This window comes from Gymnoscopelus microlampas (genome assembly GCF_963454915.1).
Source record: "Gymnoscopelus microlampas genome assembly, chromosome: 23".
In the NCBI taxonomy this organism is placed as follows: domain Eukaryota; kingdom Metazoa; phylum Chordata; class Actinopteri; order Myctophiformes; family Myctophidae; genus Gymnoscopelus; species Gymnoscopelus microlampas.
The window spans coordinates 3,767,451-3,789,345 of record NC_139960.1 but is presented as its reverse complement, the minus strand read 5'-3'; the positions used below and the strand labels follow the sequence as shown (position 1 = coordinate 3,789,345).

The window sequence follows — 21,895 nt, the reverse complement described above, 5'->3', positions numbered from 1 at the left end:
TTTACATCATAACAGAATGTAGTGACCGAAAGAAATCTCTAAACAAAATGTCTCTTTTTTCCGCATCATCACACTATTTGGACTCAAAGACTGTGTACTGGAGTGAAAGATGTGTGCCGGTACGTACAGTCTCACTGCCCATGGATTTTTTTGAAATGTGGAAACCTGCCTGGAAAGTGGCATATGCAGACTTTTACAGTATGTGGACACATGCCATGGCAATACCTTTAGCACCTACAGTGTAGAGTGTTTTCTGTTTTGTTTTTGTTTTTCAGCAGTGAATCCTGTGCCATCATTTATTTACAGTGCAGGCCGAATGGCCAACTGTGGAAAAGAAAAATAGAAAATACCAAACTTCTCGGAAATAGGGGAAAATAGCAGAGATACAGTATAAACAAACTCAAATATTTCCGGGCTATGCACTTTTAATTTGGGCTCTCTGCAGGAGAGAGAGCGATCTGCCAAGGTGTCTTATCTGATCTCAACTCAAAGAGCTCCAGCCTCCTGCTTATACACTACACCTCAGGTTCCTCCTAATGATAGTGACATATAGGCCTACTAATTTACCTTAGATATTCTTCATTTGGATCATTAACAATTGGATATATGTAATGCCCGGTATTCAGACCTGGGGCTTCCAACGCACGAAGGGACGCCAAAGCCAAACATCTTATCCACTAGCCTAAAGGGGAATTCCCTCTGGCTGGGGTATAGGTATTAGGCTTTTGGTTCTGAGCATCAAGTTCTGAGCTAAATATCAAATCACAAATACTCAAACATTGCAATACAGTTTAATGAATATTATTCCTACAAAATAACACTTGAAATAGCCTTTACCCCAAACTACTACACAACACCTCCAACTCTACCACACTACCACACTACGCCACACATTTCCCGGGGAGCCCTCCAGAAAAGGAGTTGGAATGCCTCCATGACTGTTTGGCTGCTTCCGGTCAGACAGGAATGCTACTGTGCAGCTGAGGAGAGGTGTCGAACAATCTGTTTCATAATAGATGGTGGGAGAAACCATTCCTAGACTCCCAAACTACGATTGATTTCTTGTATCTGTGTCGCTTGGTTAAGGGCAGTGGTTCCCAAACTTTTTAGTTTGAGACTCAAAAAAGAAATTAGATGTGTCGCTTAGAACGCGTCGCTACGTGCCGCGTTGTCAGCCTGTAGAAGATTCAGTTTTATGACATTGTTAGATTTTTGTATTTATCAAAATCTTTTGAAAAAATGTTTTAATCAGTTTGTACACCCAAACATGGGTCCAGACCCACTGTATGGGAACTACGGGTTTAGGAGACCAGAAGGCGATGCAAGTCTCTTAATTCCAATGCAGAAGTGAACGTGAGCACAGATTATGCCCTAAAGTCACTGAAGTAAATTGGACCCATTCTTCACAAGCCACATGTTCAGAACATTTCAGTCTGACAAATCAAGAGGAAATGATCTTTATGCGACACCCGTTGCACAACACACACTCGGGATATCTACTGTAGTGACAGTGATCTCGTTCACGAGATCTGACGACAAACTATCGAGGCGTGGGATTGGCTTGTCTTGTCAATATATCAAGGATCTTTTGTGCTATTGTATTCACTTGTAGAAAAATATACATTTCACCTTTTCTTTTATTAAAACTTGAAACGTGGAAGAAACGAAGACATCAAACTTGTCGGCAAGATGTTATTAAGTGTTGGCTGTGTGTGTGTGTGTGTGTGTGTGTGTGTGTGTGTGTGTGTGTGTGTGTGTGTGTGTGTGTGTGTGTGTGTGTGTGTGTGTGTGTGTGTGTGTGTGTGTGTCCTTTTAGAGGGCACAGAGGGACGGAGAGAGCAGCAGAATTGTGGCTTCACGGTGTAAGGATGATTGAAAGAGCAGGAAGAAGGAAGGAGATAATGAAGGCTGTAGGGACTTGGGAGACAAGGAAGGAATGGATATATGGACGGACGGACGGACAGACGGACAGGTGGAGGGAAAATAACATGACTTACCTGAATGTAAGAGAGCTCAGGACAACGTGGAGATGATGATGATGATGATGATGATGATGGAGATAGGAAGAGGTGATTGACTGAAGAGCTGAAAACAAACATAACAAGAGTAAAAATTTTGCCACATACGGCCATATGGACTGACTGGACATGCCCAATGTCAGTGTAAACTTGTGTTGTTTGGCAACGGTTATGGCCATATATGGACATGTCTGACGTCACAGTATGCAAATCAGCATTGTTAGCCACCGGTTCCTGTTGTGGTGAGGGTGAGAGAGAGGAGAGAGGAGAGAGGAGAGAGAGAGGAGACTGAGAGGGAGGGAGGGAGGCAGAGAGGTTGTGCGCAACGTCAGATCAGAGCTCACGAGAGGGGGGGGGGGGGTGAGGGAGGGAGTGAGAGAGGGAGTGAGAGGGGGAGGGAGGGGGAGGGAGTGAGAGGGGGAGGGAGGGAGAGAAAGAGACTGTCATAAAACTAGTGTAAGATCAATGGTTGTTTGGATAGAAATGCAATACGAGCACGCTCATTGATTCATTGATTAAATAAAAGTCAAACCTAGAGAATAGTTTCAGAGATAAACGGCTTATTTGAGGGAGCTGAGGGATGGATGGATGGATGGAGAATCAGAGAAGGCAAATTAGCTTGGGGGATATGGGGTGAATGGAGCCAAATTGATCAATTATACATAGGCCTACAGTATGGATGGATAGAGCCATTCACTGACCAATCGATTGATTTTGTATTCCTTCTCTCAATATTCAGAAATGGTAAGAATACATGTCTGAACTGAAAGAAAAACTACGTTGTGAGAGGCACTGCCACTGACATGTCCAAAGCCCTGCCCGGGGGGTTCACGGTTCAGATGAGAGGCTTACATTTGGTTACACTGCCAACAGAAGACTATTGCACTGTAGGCTATGTAGAAAAATACAATTGTTGTAATGCGATGCATTTGAATTGTGCTTTTTTTTCTCTCTAAGCACATTAACGTCTATAAGTATATCATGCACAGTATACATACATTGCTGCTATGCTCAGGCACCTTAGTTTGTTTCTTTATCTCAGGTACTTTGTAAATATGTAGATAACTTGTTTGGCCTTCTATTGTTCTCATGTTCGATCTCCTTCCCACTTGCCCCCCTCCCCTCTTCTTCTTCTCTCTCCCCACTCTTCTTTCTATGGAACTAACGTTGCGATGGGAATGATGTACAAAAACGAATTTCACCCACTTTTTCACCTTGTAAACCTGTGATGTGACAATAAACCTGATTCTGAATGTGACTTTGCTATGGTCCAAAGGTACCGACATGGCAGATAGATGGGGGGGTCAAAGGAGAATGGGCGAAAAGTGAAAATAAATGAATGAAAAGGACAGAGAGATTCTCCAAAACCGATAGAGGAACGGAATGCAGAGGGGTGACAGAAGATTCAGAGGAATTCAGAGTGGAGAATATAGGAGGGTGAAACCTGCGCCTCTTGGCGATGCTAATTAGTGGTAGCACGTGGCCTCAGGGGCCTGGAACGGAGGCTGGCGCACTGCGTGGGACGATCGAGGCAGAGTTAGCAGAGAGAGAAACCTCCACCTTCTCAAATTCTCCTGTCTCCTGCAGTACATTTACTCACACCTCCCTGTCTGTAGTATGTGTACCCGCATGAATGCGTTGTTGTCACGTGTGTGTGTGTGTGTGTGTGTGTGTGTGTGTGTGTGTGTGTGTGTGTGTGTGTGTGTGTGTGTGTGTGTGTGTGTGTGTGTGTGTGTGCGTGTGTGTGTGTGTGTGTTGCATTACAGTGCTGGAGTGGGTGTGCAGGCGTGTGCATGCAGTATGAATACTGTTTGTATGTACGGTATGCATGTAGGCTACCAGTGCCTGGGTGTTTGTGTGTTAAAGTGGCATTCCATTGATTTTGACGTTACCAACAAACAAAAAACTTGTACATGCATTCTGCGGATCAAATTAATTATCAAATAAATATTTAACCACTTGAACCCCATTATGCCTATTCAACCTTCAATGCCTATGCCTATTCAACCTTCACCATATATTGCAGATCTAGCTCAAAACGCACATTGTGAGCTTGCAGATCGGATAATTTTGGCAAAGATATTTGCTAAAAATATCTTACACAGAATATATAGATGGGGGGAAAAAATGGTTCGAGTACAGTTACTGTACTCGAACCACCAGTAACTCTGGTCTGTTTCACTAGACTAGAGGGGTTAAACTATTCTGAAGTTACTGACAAATGAATCACGAAAACGTTTGAGCACTACTGATTTAAAAGGCATTTGTAGAATCGGCCTCAGGTCTTAATGGGTTAACTGACAACTCACTGCCACTTCTGAGCAGTCTGCAGAGTAATGTCCCGCACTGGGCCCCAAACAACACATTCCCTGAGACTGGGTAAATATGCTTGAGATGCTCTAACTGCATGTGTTCGCACACACACACACACACACACACACACACACACACACACACACACACACACACACACACACACACACACACAGTGTGTTTGGTTCACTACCCATTACATCATACACAGGGCATATATATAATATGTGTATAAGGCAATGCAGCTGCATTACCTCATATTATACTGTATATACCCCCCCCCCCCCCACACACACACACACACACACACACACACACATACGCTGATTTTGCAAACTTTTGAGGATGCTGCCTTATATTCGGTCCATATCTCCTTACCCTAACCCCGCATGCCCAAACCTAACCCTAGACACTCCAGCATTTTAATTCATTGAATACTGCCATATTCTGATACACAAATGCATGCACATACTGCACATACACACAACTATTCTCATAGGCATATTTATATGCACACACGCACACACTCACACAATAGGGCTGGAGGGGAATGTGTTTTTATTTGTGTGTGCGAGTGTTCGTTGAGAAAATCCCCTTCATTAGTACACAGGCCTCCTCAACCCCCAAGGACAGAATTAGTCTGATGAGGATCGGGAAAGGATGCATGTTTATGTGTGGCTGCCTGCATCTTTGTGTTTATACCATGCACGCTGTATGAGTGCATAATATGAATGTCTCCAAACTCTACTGGCTGCTACCCGTGTTGGACAGTAAGTACTGTCCAACACTTACTTACAGTACTTTTACTTGAGTACAGTACTTTATATTACCAAACCTGCCAACCTCCTCCTCTGAGACTCGGAGTGAGAGAAATGGTGCCATCTTATAATGAGCATTAGTGAGGAGTGAGGACAAATTATATTATGATAGGTTGAAAATGGGTGAAGTGCTCCCTCAAGGCGTAGTCAAAGAACGACAAAAATATTTCAATTTTCATTCTCCTTCCCAGTTAACGAGGCCCACCCAGCGGCCACTTAGCACGGCAGCCGCGTTAAGTGGTCAGATGGGTGAGCCGCGAGCGCTTTGAAGATTTTCAAGTGGGCCCTGATCCAGAAAAGTTTGGGAACCACTGTTTTAGAGCTCTGACAACCGAAATCTTTCCGGCTGTGTCTCCACGTCTGTGCCCCGCCTCACTGTCTCCCAGTCCCACACTATCTCTCTCTCTCTCCCTCTCTCTCTCTGTCTACTTCTGAATTATACATCAGAGGGAAACCATCCACTACCAGTGCTTTACCTGAGGGCAAATCACATCAGCACAACCCAGGAGAAGAGGCCCATCTCTGGGCATAAACTAGTCTGTCAGGTCCTCTCCATTACACTGGTGCCCAGGGCAAAGGAAGGACAGGTGCTCTACTAAGTATTTAAATAAAACAAGCAGTGGTTATGATAACGTTTTTTTACAAAGTCGACAAGGCAGAGGCATTCACCGATTCATCATTTTTTTAGGTGCATTTTTTATCAGTATCAGTAAAAAAAAGAATCGCAATAGGTATATGGCGTATGTTATATGGAGGTCCATTCATCTGTAGTAAAAGCTTTTTACGGATGGATGGATGCTTTGCAAGCGAGCCGAAGCGTGTTGGCAGCTTGCCTAGCCATGTTCAAATAAATGCCGTTTAACATTTTTTCCGACTGAACAGTGTGTGGTGCCTTAGACTCTTTTTAAGTTCGCCTAGTTACCTACCTACTTAATTTCTACGGGAGGAAAGGAACTTGAAAATGTGTTTGCCTTTGTAGGATGTGTTGGCCAATCCCTAGCCGTCTGCTCATGAAGTTATCATTTTGTCTGTGAGAGGGGGCTTTTATAATGCAGCTCCAGTACTTTAATCGTTATGCTGAAATCCCGCATCCTCCATGACTGCATTGGGCTGCATATCTTTCCCCACAAACCCCCCTACTGCTTTAGTTATGGAGTTCGCCCTGTCTGAATCTCCATGGAGACGCTGTTTAAATGCTGCGGGGGAGAAGGAGCGTTGCTCTCTCCTACCAGCCTCTCTTCTCCTTGGGCTGTCGACAGGCACACTGCGGCGACGCCTTCCTTAAATGGGTCACCATATTTGGGATAAGTCAGCGGTTCCTAATCTTTTCTGGATCAGGGCCAACTTGGAGAATCTCTGAAAAGGCATGCGGCCCACCCCTCTGACCACTTAACACGCCAGAGTGGCTGCCGTGTTAAGTGGGCAGATGGGTGGGCCGCGTGCATTTTCAGAGCATGCTTATTTTAATGAATGATGGCTTGGATCAATAGAACTAACGTAGTACAGTATTAAAGAAAAAAAATACCAAATACCATGACTATCTTTTTCATGCCAATTATTTGGGAGCCCACATGTTGGGAATAACTGGTAGCTGCTGCTGCTAGAATAGTACAGTGCTTGCACAGCACAGTGCTTGCACATCGTTTTATCCACAACCTTTTTTTTTTCTCGCCATTGTCATTGGTAACACTAAATCCCTATTGCTCCCTTACAGCAGACCGAAACGATGCTGGCAAATCCAACTGTATTTTGCCTCATATTGATATTTCCATTTACAACACTGACTGTCAGCTTCACTCGACACTTCACCCGTGCCAACGGATAATTTTCACTGGGTTATTGACTAGGAAACCGAACATTTTGAATAGGCCAGCGGTTCCCAACCTTAAGTGGATCTGGAGGGCCCACTTGAAAGTCTCTAAGCTGTCATAATGTTTGCACTGTGAATAGAAAAAAAATTAAAAAAAGAAAGAACCAAGTTCTGTATCACAGTGAAAACGAATTATTTCAAGGAGTTAAAGAGAGAATTATGTGAAATTCTTAAACATATAATACTATATTAGATGTTGCCAATTATTTGCAATATCCTCATGGTCCACAGGTTGGGAATCGCTGGAATCCCCCAAAAAAAGAATGAGGAACAGTACATAGAGGGCATTAAAATGCATCAAAGACTAGCTGAAATGTACAGTACATAAGAGCTACCTGTCTGTGCAGTACACTCACTCCGCTCACTGCAGCCTGTTGTGCCTCTACACTGCTCTCACACTCTGGAGTCAGGCCAAAGGGAAAAGGCTTGCATATAAACCTTGCTAAAGCTTTCTGAAATACAGTAGCAAAGGGAGATGAAAGGACAAAGATGGAAAAGTAGGAAGGCAGTTACATCAGTGTTGCTGGAAGAGTCGTTATCAAACTCTTTCCACGTCAAGACCACCTTGGAGAACCAGCTGTGCTGTATGACTTCTCTTCTGGTGCTTAATTCATTATGTACATTTTCCCTTCTAAGAAATGTAGTGGAATCAAACGTACAATATTTATTTTTGAAATGTCAAAATCACAAGTATCCAAAAAAAATAGAAATACTCAAGTAAATTACAGTACTCAAGTCAATGTACTTTGTTTCGTTTGCAGTCCTGTAAATGCAATTGCCTGAGTGATGAAGTGATATTATGGTCGGCGACATGGAAGGTACTGTAGTGATTGGGTTTTGTGCAAGCAGATGAGTAAAACATGTAATAAAACAATTGAAGAGAACAATTAACAATTAACACAGGATATGATGTTATAATCCAAAGTGCCATGGACTCTGCATGGCAGGAGGCGTCCTCCTCCCTGAGCCAAGCTTGCACCTGACCGCATACCTCAAAATACTGTCTTCATCTTCCACCTCCAGCTGTGCAGGTGTGTCTGTTTTGTTGACAAGCTGTCCATCAAACCTAAACCTAATCGTGACGGAGAGCAATCGTCCCTCTAGGCCAGGGCTATTCAACTAGATTAGGCAGGGGGCCACAATCATAAAATTACTTGAAGTCAGGGGCCACAAGACCGTGACAACAAAACCTTTTAACCGCTTGTTGTGTGCTATAGGTGCGATAGGACACAATAATGGAGACATTATGTCCATAATGGTAACTTATTAGGGCCTGCTTCATACTGCATTCATGCATTTTGATGTTTGATAGGAACATTTCTGTGTCAGTCCTTTATAGTGCACAGGCTTAGATTTTGATATTAAGAAAATAGGAAGTAGATATTTCAGTATGTTCTGTGCACTTGTCCCTGGCATGGAAGCATCTTTGTAAAAAGACTATTGAGGACCAGGTGAATTGTTTACATGTTCGTATGAATGACGGATTTTGTTTCTTTTGAGCACTCGGGTGATAAGAGCACAAGGTCTTATGATGTATTTGAAGTGGATGAAGATGGCAAAGATGGAAGATGGACAAAAAGCATAATAATTGTCGAACTACTTGAAAGCTACATTATTCTGAAAGTAGTTAGAAGTATGGAAGTAGACAACATTTCCGGCTGTTTTGTTTCTTTGTACTATGAAAAAGTCTTTATACTTTTAAAGATATTTTTGTGGCAGACAGTAGGCTGACAGGAAATAGGGAGAGAGATGGGGGGGTGACACACAGCAAACGCCGCCGGGATCGAGAGTCGAACCCGCGAGCTGCAGCAGACCTGCAGTTTCTGGTAGTTTGTTGCAGGTGCATAAGGTAAAAACCGAGCGCCGCTTCTCCACGTTTAGTTTTGGTTCTATGGACATGAAGTAGACCTTTCCCAGATGACCCGAGAGGTCTGGATGGCTCATGATATCGTACAAGACCAGTAATGTATTTTGACCCCGAACTATTCAATGCTTTATAAACCAACGGTAGTATTTTTTAATTAGATTCTTTGACAGACAGTGAGCCAGTGTAAAGATCTAAGAACTAGCTGAAATTCATCTCATCCCCACACCCCCTGAAAGGAGAAAACCTGTCTCTAAAACCATTCATTGGAATGACGAGAACCGAGCATAGACGGGGAAACTTTCCAAAAGTTGGATTTTGATGATGCAACAGAGATAATTACAGACTACATTAACCCAATGTTTTCATGTCAAGGACCCCCAAAATTATATGTATTTGGCCACAGACCCCCATCTCAAAATATTTTCTTCCAGGGACCCCATAAGCAAAGATTTGAGTAAAAAATGTTTGCTTTAAAATGATTTGCACCGATTTTCATGATTTTTCAAAAAAAAAATGAAAAAAGTTATGGACAACAAAGAAATAGGCCACAAATTTGACCTATATACTATAAATATTGTATATTCAAGAAACAAGATTTGTCTGTTGTGTTATACAATAATATTTACATTACTGTATGTCCGAAATTACACCACAGGCGATCACAAAATGCTTGTACAGTCTTGCTAAAATCACAACAGGCCATGATGGCATTCCTGCTCTCTGCTTAAAGAGAAAGCTAAATGAAACTAGCTAAAATGAAAAATGTGATTTCACACTGTGAAAATATATATAATAATATAATGGGGACATAATTAATTCATTAATGACAAAACGAATAAAATGTTTGTGAATTCTTCTATCAAAAGTTTGTAAAAGTCCAATCGTAATGACTTACTGTGAAACAAAAACATAACGCATGATTACATTGGCAGGTACTAACAAATTCCAACTAAATTATGATGACAAGCACCTGTCAAATACTTCTTCCACACAATAGTATCTACTAGGCACTGGAGGGTGATGCTTTAAACTTAAACAGTCCACTAAAACGTGTATCTGAAAACATTTGAGGTGAGAAATACTCACTGTGATTATCTGAGGGACACCCAACCCCCATTTCACTAAGTATTACATCACGATTATGGTAGCCATTTCAGCTGGTCTTTAATGCATTTTAATGCCCACTAAGTCATTTCCTTATGGGGATAACATGAGTCTAGTTGGGAGGAAGAAAATGGAACAAATGAGGGAGGGATTTAAATAAAGGACATATTGCCTCAGCAAATGATGCTGAGAATGATTAAAAAAGCAAAATCGCAAAATAAACTGATAGGCCTAAAGGCCCCAAATCCACTTCAATTCCTTTTTCTGAAAATGGGAAGCAAAAAGCAAGCCATCTATTTTTGCATAATGAGCACCTCTCCATGCTCCTCCATGTTAATATATTCACCTGTTTCCTAGGCTGTGTGTTTTCCACTTCCTGTCGATTTGATCCAATGAAATCCAGTGAAACTGGTCAGACGACCAATGATATCCAATGAAATCGACAGGAAGTGGAAAACACAGCCTAGGAAACAGGTGAATAGGTTCTTATGCGCACACAAAATACGCCCAACCATTAAGAATATTAGTAAGGTATTTCTCTTCAATAGGCACAATTGTCAAAATGTCACAATATATTAGCTATGATAGTAGGCATATTCCTTCTTTTTAAATTTCCGCACATATGGCTAGCTCATGAACTCCTTTTGGAGAGAACAACAACCCACTGGTATTTATCTGGAATGCCAATAATACAATTTTAGGTTTGGCTGAGAAACAATGTGATAAGAAAGGTAATACATTGACTGCCATTGACGTCTATAGATGTCATTTCAAATCCAACGCTTCACTGCCATTGACTTCCATAGATGTCATTAGGTGTTTTCAGTGATTACGATAGAGGGCGCTCTTCCGACTGATCCTAGGACTCCCGGAGAAGAACACACCCGGAAATCACGTGATCTAAACAAATTTCAGCCCGTCCGATCTAATGTTATCAAATTTATAAAAATACATTTATCTCTGATTACTTTTCCCAGATTGCGTTTTTGGTGAAAACAAGCTATAGTCAACTGCCGATAACTAAAGAACGGAAGATCGCGGTTAAACATTTTTTTTCAGGATGAAAGAACAGACCCACGTCTTTACCCCCAGATGTATACATCCTCTTTGAAAAATACATTCTGTGGGTCTCGAAAGATTAGTGAAAACGCTGGCAGTGGCGGATGAATGAATTAATTAATTCCTGGCAGTGAATGTGTTGAGACCAAACAAATTAAGACCAAATTATATTTTCTGCGCCCAGGTAGCCACAAGCGTCCACTAGGGTCTGGATGACACACATTTTGGCACCAGCTCAAAACAGATAAGCTGACTGCACATGTGCTAGCAAAGCAAAATGGACTGCTATGTGTCCACCACCCGTGGACCCTCGTAGCTACACAGACACACAAAGTATAATCGGGCCTTTACAGGCCTAAGAAATACATCTTTTTTGAAATGTCAAGGTATTCCTTTGAGACTATAGGTAAAGAGGATTGATTTCCTTTCAGGAAGCTGGAGCAACACCTACTGTACAAGACTTGGCATTCAGCTATTAGATATGTACACTTCACAGCACGCTACCACTTTTCTGAGAGACCTCGACTTTTCAGCACTGGCCAAATGAGAGCAGACCGTGTTCTGCTGTCAGTATCTGTTCATGTCTAATCTCTCAAGAACAGATTCTGCTCTCCGCTTGAATCTGTCGGGGGGGTTCGTCATAACGTGTACGCACTGGCCTACAAGTGGGCGTGCCTTCAGATCAGGAATCAGGCCGCGCTTTACCCAATCAAATGTAGTGGGCGGGATTTACTGTCTGTGCTCTGCTGCTCTCGCTTCCCACTGAAAACAAACCGAAACTCATTTAATAATAGCGTCCTCGGAGCAGACAAAACCACAGAAAGATATTATATATATAGATATATATATAGATATATACACATTTTAACTTGCTCTTTCATCATAGAAACAAGTGGGCTTATAACCAAAACCATCCATGTTCTCTGGGAGAAGTGGTGTTAGTGTTCCGTGTGTTAGTGGGGAGGCATGCGTTAATCCGACAGACCTTTTCTCCGACTATGTGGCATCCGCGTGCGGTTAGGGTTAGGGTGCGGGTTTGGTTCGGGTTTACTGTTTAATGTCGGAGCACTGCGCTGTCGGAGGAATGCGCTGTCGGACTAACGTATTGCACCCGTGTTAGTGTACCAAAAACCTGGTTTCCTTGTGCACGGGTGCTCCATCGACCACCTCCCAGAGCCAAGTGAAAGAGTAAAAAACAGCAGAGGGCGCTGTTTTTACTTTTTATTTGGCGATGGGTTCCCAGATTGGTTCATGTCTATCACATCATCACCTTCTTCAAATAATGGCCTGCGTCATTTAAAAATATATATATTAAAGAATATATATCAAAAATCCACTATTATAAAAAGAAAAACAAATAAAATATATAATAATGTTTTAAATTACTTTGGGCCATTATTTTAAGAAGATATATATAGTATTTTTATTTGCATTCAGTTCTTAATGTGACTTAAGCCCAACCCATTAAAACAGGGAAAGCATCATGTGTCATTTTAGATTTTTGCGTGGGCTATTCAAAAATAGCAAATGTACTGTAAAGGCTCACAGCGCGGCACACGAGATTGTACATCTGCTATTTTAGATTTTTTTTTTAAAATCTTCAAAGTGCGCGAACTACTGATTTAGAAGGCATTCGTGGAATCGGCCTCAGGTCTTAATGGGTTAAGAAGGTGACTACATTGCATTTTGAAGCGTGATTTATACTTTGTTCCGTGCCGGTGTCGCACATCGATAGCCGATCTACAAGCTCACATATCGGCTATCGACACAGGACACCGCCGTACGACTAGAAAAGCTAGGCTCATTCGATTTCAGCGGCGCCTCACCACCTTCTCACAGCACCAATAAAGACATTCTTCCGTTACGCCTTGGCGCCTTTTGGCTAAACATGATGTCAGAAAGCCCTAGTCTTAATCTAGTCTCCTCTTATCTCTTACTGTGCAATTGTTTTCCATCTTCTGTCTGGAGAGGAGAATGGTTGTGGAAAGAGCATGTAACCTCAAGTATGTGTCTGCCTACCTTGCCTATTTCTTACAGCTCTGATAGAGTGCACACGTGCGTGCGTGCGTGCGTGCGTGCGCAATGCAAATGGAATTCATGTACTCTGAGGCCGCACTCACACATTTGCGTGCAGCATGCATCCGCCCCATACACACCCATGGGGCGGAGGGGGAGGGGGAGAAATGAATGGTTGTGTACGGCATTGGTTCTCAAAGTGGGGTCCGGGGACCCCCAGGGGTACTTGAGGGGGTTCCAGGGGGTCCCCAGCTAAATGATGGACAGGGACCAAATGGACCCTTAGGAGTCTGTAACTCTGAGAGTGTACAAATGGAACCAAATGGACCCTAACGGGTCCATTTGGTTCCATTTGTACACTCTCAGAGTTAAATTAACATTGATTTTTACAATATGAATTGGGGTCCCAGAGGTATGAATTCCATTAAATGGGGGTCCGTGGCCTAATGCATGTCAAACTGGGGGTCCTTTAAATTAACATGGTTGAGAATCACTGCTAGAGAGCCGTAAAAACCTTCTCTTATTGGGGTCCCTGGCTTATCTTTTCAAATGGGGGTCCGCGGGCTAATAAGTGTAACTTTGGGGGTCCTTGACATGAAAAAGTTTGAGAACCACTGGTGTACGGGACGGACACATGCTGCATGCATGTGTGAGTGTGGCCTTATCTCTACTAGTTGAATAGACTCTTTCTATTGCTCTGTGTAAGTGTATGTGTGCAATTAGGAATCACATAATATTACCTCTCCTATTTGAATAGACTAGTTTCTATTGCTTTGAAATGTGTGCGTGCAGGCGTGCGTGCGTGCGTACGTGCCCATCCATGAATCTGTGACTGCACATATAATTGTGTGGGAAGGCAGCTGTGTGTACTAGTTGTTTGTGTTGTATTAGAGGTGCGTATGTTTATGCATGTATCCCTGCGTGTGAGAGAGAGACAGCGCTGATAGGGATATTAATAAGGTGGGAAAAGATCTAGGCACAGTATAGGAAGTCAATTGAGCTGGAAAAAAAAGGACATCAAGCACGCAGAGGTACAGTATTTCTGTGGTTGAGTGTAGGCCTACACTGCATCCTCACACTTTTCCCATTCTAATTCATCTGGATCAACTGCATTTCCAATGCATAATTTGACTACAATTTGAATACCAAGTAATTCCCCATGCTTGGAACTTCAACAAATACTTTGGTTTGGTGCTGGAACACGTGAGTAAACATAAGCAGATGAACAAACAAAAAAATAGGCTCTACATCTTAACATAAATTGCATAGAAACATCTGTTCCAGTGCCAGGGACATTTCAGCTCTCGGCTTAATTCCTTCTTAGCCCCCAGTCCAAGAATTCAAATTCCCTTTATCGACTGCAAACTGCTTGACAAGTTGTGCTGAATTTCATTTGCTGAAGCATCTGCTTTTGTCTGTCCCCCAAGTTGCCAGTGGAATCGCTGGTGATTAATTCTATTCTAACGTATTTGATTCACGGTTCTCCATTGACTCCAAGGTGCAGTGGGAGGGCAGACCGGCAGGGAGCTGTACAAGGCATTATTATCGAGTCATGATTTAGCCTTCTTCCACATTACCAAAGTTATAATAGTTATCTAAAACTAATTAAACAAAAACTGGAATTGAAAAGGTAAAAAAAAAACTGCCACATCAATAAACTCCAGTATGTTCAGAACTCAGCTGCTCGCCTACTCACCACCAGTACCCTCTTCTGGGGCCACATCCAGTCGTGGAAAGTAACCAAATACATTCACTCATGTACTGTTTTTGAGGTATGTTTGCTTTACTTGAGTAGCTATTTTTTTTGCTGCCAACCCTTTCAATGAACAGACGCTGCAACTAGTGCCAGTCCTCTCTTTCTCCTCATCGGCTGGCCGCTCGCCAATGGCTTCCCATGTCCTCTCAGAATGGGATCTAAACAAAGTGAAATCTGACACCGCTGTGCTCTGCTGTGTCTGTCCACTGCGTGTCCCTCTATTTGCTCGTACAGGTAAAATGTCAGGGCCCCTACCTCTCCATCATCATAATGGACCAAGATCTGAACCTGGGGTGACAGGGCATTTGTACTGCTACCCACTCCCATTGGAATGCACTCCCCAACCACATCAAAGAAGCCCCCACCGTCCCATGCTCAAAACCCAACTCTTCAAAATTGCTTTTCCCAGCTAACCCCTCACTCGCCAGTGTTTTATTGCTTTTACCTTAGCCATGATAACATCTACTGATTGTATGTAATCTGATTTCTCTCTTTTCCCCGCATGTAGAGTGACTTTGCGTACTTAGAAAAGTGCTACATAAATCTGAGATATCATTACCTCCAGAGACTCTGGCATTTCCTCAGCCCTGTGCCCGTCTTGCATCACCCTCGTGACAAAGACAGCCAATGCCCTCGATGCCCGCATTCAATACCTCAGAGCTGCAATATTATCTGCACAAAGCCGAGCCATGCTCCCAGGCCCTCATCCTGACAGACTATCAGCACCGCTCACAACCTTTCACTGACGACTGTGATCCCTGCTGCTCCTACCAGTAAACCTTTTGTTCCTCCCTTTCCTGCATGCATTGCCCTCACTAAAAGCCCAAATCCTCCAGGGTTGTGACTTTCATTTGGCATGTGCCATTTCAGAGACAAATCTCCTCCTGAGATGCTTAAAGCCTCTTGAAATGTAAATCTATGATTGGCTTGTAAATACGCAATGTACGGTCTTTGATGCATACAAAAACTGTATAAGAAATGGAGAATTTGGGGGTGCCACAGTGGCTCACCTGGTAACGCTACAGTACATTAAGGATCAGTGCTTCCGCAGTCGACTCGGATTCTGGACCGACTAGGGTCCCTTTGCTGCACGTCATTTGCTGCACGCCCATCTCTCTCCTCTAAAAAAAAATACATGATAATTGAATTACATCAATTCATAATAATAATAAAACAATAATGTAAAATTCTCTTTTCCTGACCTTTTTTTCCAGAGATAGCTGACATTGGCAATCTCCAATCAATCAACATTTACGAGGAGAAAGATGACAGATTCGCCCCATCGCTGCATGTGAGCAAAAAGGCTCTATGCACAGCAGCCATATTGGACAGAAATTGGGCCCCTTCCTTGCTTCCTTCACAGGTGTTACCAATGACACTAATGAAGGCTCTGTTCCATTTAGTGTAGTACAGTGGATCTCAAACTTTTTAATTCCAAGGACCCCCATAACTCTGAGTGTACAAATGGAACCGGGAGGGTCCATTTGGTTCCATTTGTACACTCTCAGAGTTACACCCTCTCAAGGAACCATGAGGGTCCCTGGACCACACTTTGAGACCCACTAGTATTTCTAGTGAGTCAATGTTACAGGTACCAGGATATGGCACCTGGTAGCAGATATATATGTACTTGTTCATAGTACCTTCAGAATGAAATCCAAAACCAACCAAAATACAATAAACATCCTCTGTCCATTCAATTCAATTCAATACAAAGAAACACCTTGTAACCTCTGTCACTATGCATTCAACTTCCAAATTCGTTTGGTCATTAATTCACCTGCATCTAAAGTGCATTTTTATACATAAGATGCTCTAAGCACCATCAGGACTTGCATATCAGTAACAGTGATAATGCTAAATGAACATACTATTTACATCTGCATGTTGCAGCTACCTGGTTTGAAACCATTTACCCAAAAAAAAACGTTTTTATACACTAGTCACAAAATATACGTACATTAAATAATAAATGGAGCCAGCCAGTATCAAGACACAAACCTAACAAAAATAATGGCGATGTGATACCCAGACACACACAATTAACACAGCACACGACGGAGCAACGTGGCGGACGCCATTACAAACAATGAGACACTTTCCAATCACTCCTTTTACACTTACATTCGACCCAAAAAGTAAACACAATAAACTCCAGACGTTACATAAACAACAACAATAATTTCTGCGTGCTTTGTGACGTATTACCCACCTGGAAAACAGGTTAAAATGGTTTAGAAGAAATAGAGAAAGAGGAACATGCTCTTGTTTCCACCGAGTCTCCTCTCAGTTATGAGAAGAGCCAGCAGCGCCTGCGCACTAGACTACCTGAGTAGACGACAAGCTCAGAAGGCAAAACAGGTTGAAACCATGGTGTTACACTGCCACCTATTGACCAAAGTTATTGTTGTTTTGGGTGAAAACATTACAGAAAGACAACCTTGGGTTTGAAGGGCCAAACAAAAATACAAACACTTCTCAAAACACTGTGACACATAAAACAATCACACTAATGTGATAACACTTTAGTGGGCATCACACCAACATGCTCAATATCAGCACCCTGACTCTGTTTGACCAGAATGGAACAGAGCCTTCATTAGTATCATTGGTAACACCTGTGTAGGAAGTAAGAAGAGGCCCAATTTTTCTCCAAAATGGCTGCTGTGCATAGAGCCTATCCATTCTCTCCACGGCAGGAGTCCCGTGAGGGGCATCCTCGGCCTCAATGCACTTTAGAAGAAACTGTGATTTTCACTACTTGTGACTGTTCTGTTTTCAGCGCTTGCTACCGTTGATTTGTTACCATCATTAGTTGGTGTGAATTATGCACAATCCCCTGTGGTGTTGCGTGTGTGCGTGAGTGAGTGTGTGCGTGCGTGTGCAAGTCTAAACTGAATGGTATTCTTGTTGCTCTTCAATGGTCGGCCTCCCCCTTGTACAATCAGCGGAGGCCTAATGTGATCATAACTCTACCCTTGGGTTTCAAGTTAGTAAGACAGGGGGACGCATCTGTGTAACCACTTTATCCATATTTTATACTTTTGGCTATTCAAAAATATATTTTTTTTAAATCATGTTTTTTTTTTTGCAAATCTCTGAATATATATCTATAAAGCAATAGTTTTTTACTCAAATCTTTGCTTCTGGGGGTCCCTGGAACAATTTTTTTTTAGATGGGGGTCCGCAGCCAAATACATATCGTTGTGGGGCTCCTTGACACTGACATTAATATTATAGCAACATAAGTGTTTCAGAAAAATGTTTTAAACTGATTTAGAAGACATTTGTAGAATCCCCAGAAGCAATAACATTTTAGCTAGAAATGCTCGCTTTAAATATATATATATTCAAAGATTTCAAAGAGCTCACTCGGTGCCGCGCTATGAGCTTGTATATCTGCTATTTTTGAATAGCCCAACGAAATCTAAAAATGACACACAGATGCGTTCTCAGGTCTTAAAGAGTTAATACTCGCACACAGACAACAGTTTTGAACATACACGTTTTCCATCCGACAGTGAAGATGCATCATCAATAAATACAGTCATTGATTTGTCTTAATGTGCAAAGGAGTCAAGCATAATAAATAGAATAATAGTCAAGTCAGTTCCTTCACGAGTTCCTGTATGCTCTTGTTTTTTTTTTACCATTCCTTTTGTGTTGCAGGAGCACCAAAAGTAGCATTCTCTTACAAAAACTGAAAGGTCTAAGACTTCTGAGAAGGTCGGACCAGTTATTTCTCTCATGGGCCGTATGAGCAGTATGCTGGAAAAACAATAACTAGAACAAAGGCTCTCCCACAGGATGTGGAGGCCATACGACTATCATACTCTGCCGGAGGGGCTGCGCGCGCATTCCACTAGAACCGTGGGTCTCAACCTTTTCAGGCCACGACCCCCAAAATCATTATATTTGAACTGGGGACTCCCCAAAATAATCCTATTTGAATTACATTACATTTAGTTTGACTTGGTTCCACAGATAAATATTGTGAAAATAGCCGATCTACAAGCTCACAACGCCTCGCAACAGCAGGCGTTGTGAGCTTGTAGATCGGCTATTTTCAAAATGTTTGCATTTCTTATATTATTTGTTTTAAGTATTAACACATCGGGTGCCAGCATTTTTTCATAACAACTTACCGTGGGTGCCAGCATTCTCCCCATTGACTGCGCTTTGCTGTTTAAAGCTTCCGTGTGCGTTACAAGCAAATCCACGCAAAAAAAAACATCGATTCATGTTGTGCCATGAGCCTGGCTACAGCCTGGAACCATTTCCCTCGCGAATTACAACGGGGGGGGATCGCGCATGACCGGTTTTCCCCACAGGAAACAGATTCCGAGATATAGGCGTTTCAAAGTAGGAAATAGACAGGAAGCGGATGGGATAAAAAAAATTGTTTCCGGTGAGTGATCTGGCACTTCCTTCGCAGGATTACAATGGGTGCTCCCAGAGCTGCTCTAGCCCCGCCCGCGCGGAGAAAAACGAAAAAAACAAAAAGACTAAACTCACGGTTCAGACCGTGTTCGGCACCGGAGCGCCACTATGTAAACACACGGTTCAGACCGTGTTCGGCACCCGATGTGTTAAAAAGATCTTAAAAGTCCTTAAATTGTCACTTCACTGTCATCTGGGCCCCCCGCGAAAATCAGGCGGGGACTCCTGACCCACAGGTTGAGAACCACTGCACTAGATGGATCCTGGGCCCTTTTTAAAAGGCTATTATATCACTATTCAGGATATCTGTGCAGCGGCAAGCTGGTCTTCACCCTTGACCTTTGCCATATTTGATAGACTGGATGTGACTGCTCAGTCCTCAGTGTGGGTTCCAGACAAGGTAACCCCATATCAGGTCAGGACTTCGAGATACGTTTCAGAACAATATGGGCGTTTATCAAGTCTCCCATAGGCGAGACATTGAGTGAGTAATATGATGAATAACTATAGGTTACAAACCTAACTACGGTTATTTGAGTATTACAAAACGCATGCTTATCTTGAATAACGCGATGGGCCACAGCAGTTCCTCATGTAGCACAAAGGGGGTTGGTACCCTGCTAACGTGGCCTGGTGTTTCCATTTTTTTAATAGTTTATACTTCTACTCCACTACGGCTCAGAGTCAAATATTATACGTTTTACTCCACTACAATTATTTGACAGCTTTAGTTACTAGTTACTTTGCACATTTAGATTTAATAATTTAGATTATTATTTAAAGACATACACACTTTTACTTTGGCACTGTAAGTATTTTGATGCCAATACTTTTGTACATTTAGTCAATACAATTTTGAATACAGACCTTTTACTTTTAACAGAGTTTTCATATTGTGGTTATTGACACTTTTACTTAAGTTGTGTACTTCTTCCACCACTGTATTCTTCCTCAAGTCTAGTATGGCAGATCAATGTTTGGATACATGCATTACAATAAGGGGCCCCTCATTTCCTCAACTGTGCGAGCGAGCGTGCATGCATGCATCTTCTCGTTAACAGACACTGTTGACGTATATCGTTCTAAGAACACACAACAAGCAATCTGCACATTGGTTTGTGCATGTGTGACTGGGTGGGCTTGCTGCATAATGTACCGTATACAGGCGTATGGATACAGTATGCACACACACACACACACACACACACACACACACACACACACACACACACACACACACACACACACACACGTGTGTACTTCTCATTATCCTCCCCTCCCTTTTTTTAATAGTTTATACTTCTACTCCACTACGCCTCAGTCATACAGTATATTGTACGTTTTTGCTCCACTACAATTATTTGACAGCTTTAATGGTTACTAGTTACTTTGCAGATTTAGATTTCAAGACATACATTAACCACTTAAGCCCTTCGGTTTTTCAAAAACTAGCCGCTCTACAAGCTCACAAAACACCACATTGGGACACGTTGTGAGCTAGCAGATGAGCCATTTTCGAAACGGCGGCATATTTTGTAACATTTCCTCTCCCTGCTGTCAATTTCGTTTCATTGAAATGTTTTAGTTTTTTTGTAAAAAAAAATTAAAATACTTGCACACTCCTTATGAATGATGACACCTTGAGTACATTTACACAACTCAAGAGAAAGCCAAGGCAGCATAAACTCTCCAGAAGCCTTTCAGACTCTGTTAAGGAGCTGTGGACAGCAACATAACCAACCCGACAGGGAGCACTGACACTTGAAAAGTACTAACTTACACTGACTGGCCGCCTTTTTCATTTAATGTAGACTTCAGCGAGAACTGAGTATCTACAACTTAGTCCACAAGGTAGACAGTGATATCATACACTGAACAGAACACAGAATGAGAACTATAACCTCACAAACTTTATTTTCGATTATAGGGAGTAGACCAGCTATTTCCTAGCCTGGGATCCAGCCTGATTCGCTACGTTCGGCGGACTTTTTTCTCTCTCTCCGCTTATCAGTCTGGAATGCACCCCATTGACTCGTGTGGTGTCTGAACATAGCGGACCGGTAGAAATAAGAATCCAAATCCGGCGGCGGAGAATAAGCCAACGCTCAGAGTCCGAGTTTACATTCTCAACAATTCACTTTATTGTCAAAGTTCTCAGCAATCCATACATCCAAGTCAATTCAATATATGGCGCGGCCCATAGAATCTCCTTTATTCTGTTGGCCATGGCCTCTGTGTGGGTCCAAATTACAGAGCCCCGATTCTCACAAACACATCACATTATATGCAAGCAACGGGCCCTCTTCCTGACCATTCACAATACAGGTTGCTAAGGACAATGGATTTCTTGGGGTGGGCCTAAAAGTCACACACTGGATCTATCTTAGGTAGCACATAACATTTATCTATCAAACTATACTTTTACACAGGCTCACATTATAACATTATTATTCAACATTTTATTAGCTTCGAAATGAGTCTAAACATTGACATGTCTGACGTTGTATGAATTATTTAGATGATTAAAGTTACTTTAAAAGAGACGCTTTTCTCCAGCTCAGCTCCTCTCCTCTGGAGAGAGAGTCAAAATCCCTTACACAATGATGTCGTCTTTAACCTCGGCTTAGACACAGA

General features: G+C 42.3%; 1 protein-coding gene across 1 annotated transcript in view; it reads right to left on the bottom strand.

Annotated features, from left to right (window-relative positions):
• The window catches only part of tmpoa (thymopoietin a), a 241,705-nt gene that overhangs the window by 10,399 nt on the left and 209,411 nt on the right, over positions 1-21,895 (bottom strand). The gene's annotated exons all lie outside the window — the stretch shown is intronic.